This window comes from Cervus canadensis, chromosome 6 (genome assembly GCF_019320065.1).
Source record: "Cervus canadensis isolate Bull #8, Minnesota chromosome 6, ASM1932006v1, whole genome shotgun sequence".
Taxonomy (NCBI): Eukaryota; Metazoa; Chordata; class Mammalia; order Artiodactyla; family Cervidae; genus Cervus; species Cervus canadensis.
In genome coordinates this window covers 33533968-33540805 of record NC_057391.1, presented here as the reverse complement: position 1 = coordinate 33540805, position 6838 = coordinate 33533968, and positions in this window count along the sequence as shown.

Below are 6838 nucleotides of genomic sequence, written 5' to 3'. Positions count from 1 at the left end.
ATTTCTGAAAGAGTAGAGTATTATTTACTATTTTGAGCAAATCTTGTGCAGTTTCTCTGTGTCCTAATTTTTACTTTTGAAGTGAGGTTGATAAAATGCTTCTGGATTTAATGAAGAATACCAAATTAACAAAAGGTAAGATCTGGATGATGCTAACAGAGGACAAAGAAGAAATACCCTCCATTTCTTTCTTGGGATTTTTTTTTTTTTTTTTAGAATTTCCTTGTAAATGTAATAGGAAAGAAGAACATAGGTCATTATTCCAAACCTTTGGAATATACATTCATCTCTTCAGGAGAAAAATAAGACTGGTGTAGTGCCCAGGGGGTATCTCCATGGTCCTGGATCTTACTCCCTTGAAATTAAACACATACTTCCTGAGAAGTAAATCTGTCTGTAGTTCTCACTAGGTAATCAGTGGTCATTTAAAAAAGCAAAAACAAAAACTTACTGAGACAAATTTGACATATCATAGAACACAATCATTTTAAAAGGGCACTTCAATAATTTTTAAGTAAATTTGCTAGGTTGTTTAACCATCAACATAAATCAGGTTTAGACCATTTTCATTGCCCCAAAAAGACCTTTTGTGAGCATGTACTGTTAATTTTCTTCCCCTACTTGAACTGCTAATTTACTTTCTATCTCTATAGATTTCCCTTTACTGGGCCTCACACAAATGGGATCATGCAATCTCTGTCTTTTGCATTTGGATTATTTTACTGAGAATAATATTTCTGTCATAGTATGAATCTGCAGTTCATTCCCTTTTTGCTAAAAAAGTGTTCTATTGATATTTTTTCTATGAGCTTACTGCTTGATGCACATTTGTTTCCAATTGGAAGCTGTTATGAATAGTGAGAATAATAACATTGTGTGCAAGTTTTTGTGTGGATATAGACTTTCATTTCTTTTTGATAGGTAATTAAAGATTGACTTGCTAGATCTAGGTTATATGGTAACTCTATGCTCATTTAACCTTTAAAGTACTAGGCTGTTGAATCATATTACATTTCTATCAGGAATGTAAGAAGTTTCCTTTCCTATCACATCATCACCAACCATCACCATTTCAATTTTTATTTTCTGTCATTTTAATTATAACAATTTTAGTGAGTATAAAATGGTATCTTACTGTGCTTTTCATTTCCATTGCCCTAATGACTAGTGATACTAAAAATCTTTTCATGTGTTTACTAGCCATTAAAATATCTTCTCTAGTTAAGGATTTATTCAGATCTTTTGCTCATTTCTGAAATTGGATTGTTTTGTCTTCTTATTCTTGGTTAAGAGTAAGGTTTAAATACCTTCTTTGTATTTAAATAAGGTATTTCTTTGTATTTGTGTTTTTGTATCTCCAAATGCAGCCCTTTATCTATATTTTGTGAATTTTTAGCTTTATGCTTGTTCGGCTATGGATTCGTTCATAATTGGAATTTGCTAGACAGAAGAGTATAGATGAGGTGAGGCCGTGGGCGATTATTAAGGCTGTGGCTCCCATATAGCTTCAAGGTGTCTGAATGAGGATAGCTACAATGACAAGTGCTATATGACTAACGGAGGAGTAAGCAATTAATGATTTGAGGTCTGTCTGGCGGAGGCAGATTGAGCTGGTTATAATTATGCCTCATAAGGACAGTATAATAAAGGGATATGCTATAAATTCGGTAAGTGGATTTAAAAATGTTGTAATCCGTAGTATACCATATCCTCCTAATTTTAGTAGAATTGCTGCAAGGACCATGGAGCCTGCAATAGGGGCTTCTACATGAGCTTTGGGTAGTCAAAGATGGAGGCCATATAGTGGTATTTTTACTATAAAGGCTATTATGCATGCTAGTCACATGAAAACGTTTGATCAGGAGTTGGATAGGGGTTGTACTCAGTATTGGAGTACCAGAAAGTCTTTTCATTTTCTCCTGGTGCTTTTTGAACAACAAAAGTTTTGAATTTTGATGAGCTTCTATTTATCAATTTTGCTTTTCACAGGCTGCACTTCTTATGCCCTAGCTATGAAATTTTTGCCTAACCCAAAATTTGTTTTCTTCAAAAATATTACTGCCTTGACTCTTAGATTTAAGTCTATGATCAATTTTGATTTAATTTTTTTACATGCTGTGAGCTAAGGGTCTAAGTTCACATTTTCCCATATGAATTTACAATTGTTCCACTATCATTTATTTAAAAGGCTCTACTTTCCTCCAATGAATTGCCTTGCAACCTTTTTTGGCAATTGATTGATTGACCACAAATATTAGGATTCCATTTATGGACTTAATTGTTTCATTATTCTGTTTTTAGCTTAAGCTAGTAACACATTGTCTTCTAACCATATATTTATAGTAAGTTTTGAACCTGAGACATGAAAGTCCTCCAACTTTTGTGATTGCTTTTCAATATTGATTAACTATTTTAGGGTCTTATGCCTTTCTATGTAAATTTTAAGATTAACTTTTCAATTTCTAAACAAAAAAAGGCTGCTGGAATTTTGATAAAGATTACATTAATCTATAAGTCAATTTTGGTAGAAGTACCATCCTAACAGTATTGAATCATCAAATCCATAAGAATGGAAAATCTCATTTGCTTAGATCTTAATTCTCTCATTAGTCTTTAATTATCTATTTATGTCTTATGCTTCTTTAGTAAAATTTATTATTAAGTGTTTTATTCTGATACTATTGTGAAAGGAATTGTATTTTCCATTTCATTTGTGAATCATTTGTCATATGTAGCAAACAATTGAGTTTTGTATATTGATCCTAGGTGACCTTATTGTAACTGATTAATATAATTGTCTTTTGTGAATTTCTTAGGATCTTCTCTAAGCTGAGAAGACTATCATATAATCTACAAAAAAAGGCATTTTTGCTTCTTTCTTTTCAATCAATATGATACCTTTTATTATTTTTTCCTTGTGAGATTGCACTGGCTGTTCTTCAGTACAATGTTGAAAAAATGGCAAGACAGGCAACTTTGCCTTATTCTCAATTTTAGAGGAAAGGCCTTCAGTCTTTTATCAAGTGTGATGTTTTCCTAGGGTTTTCCATAGATGTCTTTATGAGGGTGAAAAGTTTTCATCTATCCTAGTTTGTTGGTCTTCCTTGATAGCTCAGTTGGTAAAGAATCTGCCTGCAATGCAGGAGACCCCAGTTCTATTCCTGGGTCAGGAAGATCCCTTGTGGAAGGGATAGACTACACACTCCAGCATTCTTGGGCTTCCCTTGTGGCTCAGCTGGTAAAGTATCTGCCTGCAATGCAGAAGACCTGGGTTTGATCCCTGGGTTAGAAAGATCCCCTGGAGAAAGGAAAGCCTACCCACTCCATTATTCTGGCCTAGAGAATTCCATGGACATCCATGGGGTCACAAAGTCAGACACAACTGAGCAACTTTCATTTTCACTGAGAGTTTTTAAAATCATCAGTGGATGTTGGATTTTGTCAAAGACTTTATGTACATTTTAAAAATTATGTGATTGTTTTTCTTTGTTCCAATAAAATGATTTTTTTAATTTGTTGCTTTTTGAAAGTTAAACTTTCATTCTTGGGGTAAATCTCACTTGACCTCATGGCACATAATTCTTTTTATGTGTTAGATTCAATTTACAACATTTTCTAGAGGATTTTTGCGTCTGTATTCATGAAGTACATAGCCCTGTAGTTTAATTCATATGGTAATGTTATGTCTTTTTCTGGTGGCTCTAGTATTAGAATGAAACTGGCCTGGTGGAATAGGTATGAAGTTTCTTCCCTTCTCTATTTTGTTGAAGAGTTTGTAAGACATCGTCATTATTTAATTTTTAAAGTTTAAATGAATGCATGAGTGAATGCATCTAGACCTGTACTTTACCTACTGGGAAAATGTTTAATTGATAATTCAATCTTTTTATTTGTTATTGGTATATTCTAGTTTAATCAGTTGTATTTTTACTGCCAGGTTGGTCATAAACTCAGGTCCTAAGGTTCAGGCAAATTTGCTCTGGAAGCCCTCAAAGTACAGAAATATATTTACAACCACAAGGATATCATAGTAGCTCTGTGGAATTAGTAAAAGAGAAGACCATTAGGAAGTGATAACGTAAGAGGTTAGTGATGGACCTGGAAAGTATTTTATGGACTTTGGATTTTACTCTGAATAGAATAGAAAAGCATCAAAGGGTTTAAAGCAGAGGTTGGATATGATTAGATTCAGTCCTTACAGTTTATACATAGTTCATATACATTTTAAAATATATATATTTGATTATCTATTGCTAAAGTATGTGAACAACCGATTTCTTATTGTTGAATTTTTAAACAACAAACAATTTTGTAATGAAACATCAACACTAAGATATTTACTAGGTGTCATGATTACTATCCATATTGGATTCCTATGCTGTCCTTCCAGGATTTTTTTCCTTCTAGTAGAAGTATTTGGCAACCCACTCTATGTTCTTGCCTGGAGAATCCCAGGGACGGGGGAGCCTGGCGGGCTGCCGTCTATGGGGTCACACAGAGTTGGACACGACTGAAGCGACTTAGCAGTAGCAGCAGGAGAAGTAAACTTTATGTAGTTTATCTGCTGAAGTCTCTAAGTGATAAAACTGTCAGTCTTTATGATTAGGTCCTAAGCCTTGTTCAAACTCTGCCCACCCTCTGGATGAGCTAGAGAAGATTAGGATTTCCACAAATGCTGTCAAGGAAATTATTTGGATTTGCCATTTAACCTTTAATGTAAGGTGATTAATATGCTTGCCATTATTCCTTTTCAGTGAATCACTCACATACTACAATGGTCAGTGAATTCTATTACCCTTTTAGTTACCATTTCCCTTTCTCAGTCGTCTAAGATGTTACACAAGCTAGTATATCCCCTTCCACCCCTGTCACATGCCATTTTACTAGCAGCAGGAGTTTTAACAATCGCACCGATGTGTTAGGCCAGGTGTTATTCGTGCTTCATGTTCTAAGAGTGTTCAGTTCCTCATTGACAGATAGCTGATACATGATCAATGTCTAAAATCCCAACTGAGAATCTGTTTTAAAGCTCCACTCCTGGTGCCAGCTGTCTTAAATTTGGTTATGTGTAAGAGATTATAGATAAAAAGAATTGTGTGTAATTTTATCTGTGAATACTTTTAGGAGATGACCTGTAATGAAGGAAGAAAGGCAGGAATTATCAGAGAGGGGAGTAAGACCTGCAGTACCTAATTTTTCACTAAAAATAAATCAAGTGTGAATAATCAGGAGGGCAGCCACCTCAAAAAAAAATTTCATATTACCTTTCAGTTTCTGGACCTTGACACCCTTTTGGTCTTAAGCGTCCACTCTACAGCACTGATCATATTAGATTCAGATGCATTTGTATTGTCATCTGTTGGAATTGCCCAGTCCACAAAAGAATTACCTCACCCAAGTTTCCACTATTTCCTGGGATGGCTCAAAGTTGATGAGTGGCTGACTAAAGACTATAAAGGCAGATTTTCTTTGCCTCAATTTGAGGCAACTCTATCATCCCAGTTCCAAAGCTCTACATACAATTCGGTAAAGTCTCAGGCCCAATTACACTACAGGTCAGTTTTTCTTGTTGCCCACTCCTGTGAGTTCATTTTCTTTTTTTTTTTCACAGTTGTACCTGCAAAGAGCAGTCTACAACAAACCACCTGTTCTCCATTTCAGAGTCTGTACCAAGTGAACGTGATCTAAAATGCGTGGCATACTCCAAAAGAACGCAGGGTGACTCACCCTGAACAACTAAGGCAAAAGACAAAACAGCAATATTCCTCATTTCTAGTTCTGGAGAATCTCTAGCACTGAGTTCCTTTAGTACCTTGAATACCCTAACCCACCTCACTAGTTCTGCTTACACTCTTTCTTTTTTCAACTCTAACATGCTTAATTTCTTTCTTACTTCAGGAGTTACTCTAAATTTCTTTCTGTTGCTTTAAAATTTTTGAATCTCAGTTTTAAATTAGTGCAAACTTCCAGTTACAAAATAAATAAGTCATGAGGATGAACTGTACAATATGGGGAATATAATCAATAATAATCTAATGTCTTTGTATGGTGACAAATACTAACTAGACTTATTGTGGGGATATTTTGCAATGTATAGAAATATTGAATCACTATGTTGTGTACCAGGAACTAACATAGTGTTATAGATTAATTATACTTCAACAAATTGACTCATAGGGAAAGAGATTTGTGGTTACCAGAGATGGGGTTGGGGAGAGGAGGAATTTGATGAAGGTGGTCAAAAGTACAAATTTTCAGTCATGAGATAACCAACTACCAGGGATATAATGTGCAACATGATAAATATAATTAATGCTGCTGTATTTTGCATATGTAAATGATTAAGAGAATAAAGATTAAGAGAACTCCTAAGAGTTTTCATGACAATAAAACATTTTTTTCTTTTATTGTATATCTATAAGAGGAATGAATGGCTTAATAGACTTATTGTGGTAATCATTTTATGATGTATGTAAGTCAAATCATTATGCTGTATACTTTAAACTTATACAGTGCTGGATTATATCCACAAAATTATAGATTATATCTACAAAACTGAAAGAAGAAAAAAGCTGAAGAAATTAATTTCGTGTATAGCAAGAAAATTAAGGAAAGAAACCTTTATTTTCTATTATTTTTGTTATAGCATTGTATACTGTGGAGTAATTCACTTCAATGCTTTCAATCCTGAATATTGAGCAGAACAATTATGGCTGCAATTGAGACTTGTGTCTAAAAGATTATATCATAGGAAGTCTTCCTGAGAACTAGTTATCAAGCAGTGTATATCGAAATGTATGTTTAGAAGCTCTTATGAAGATGGTATGAACATAGGCTG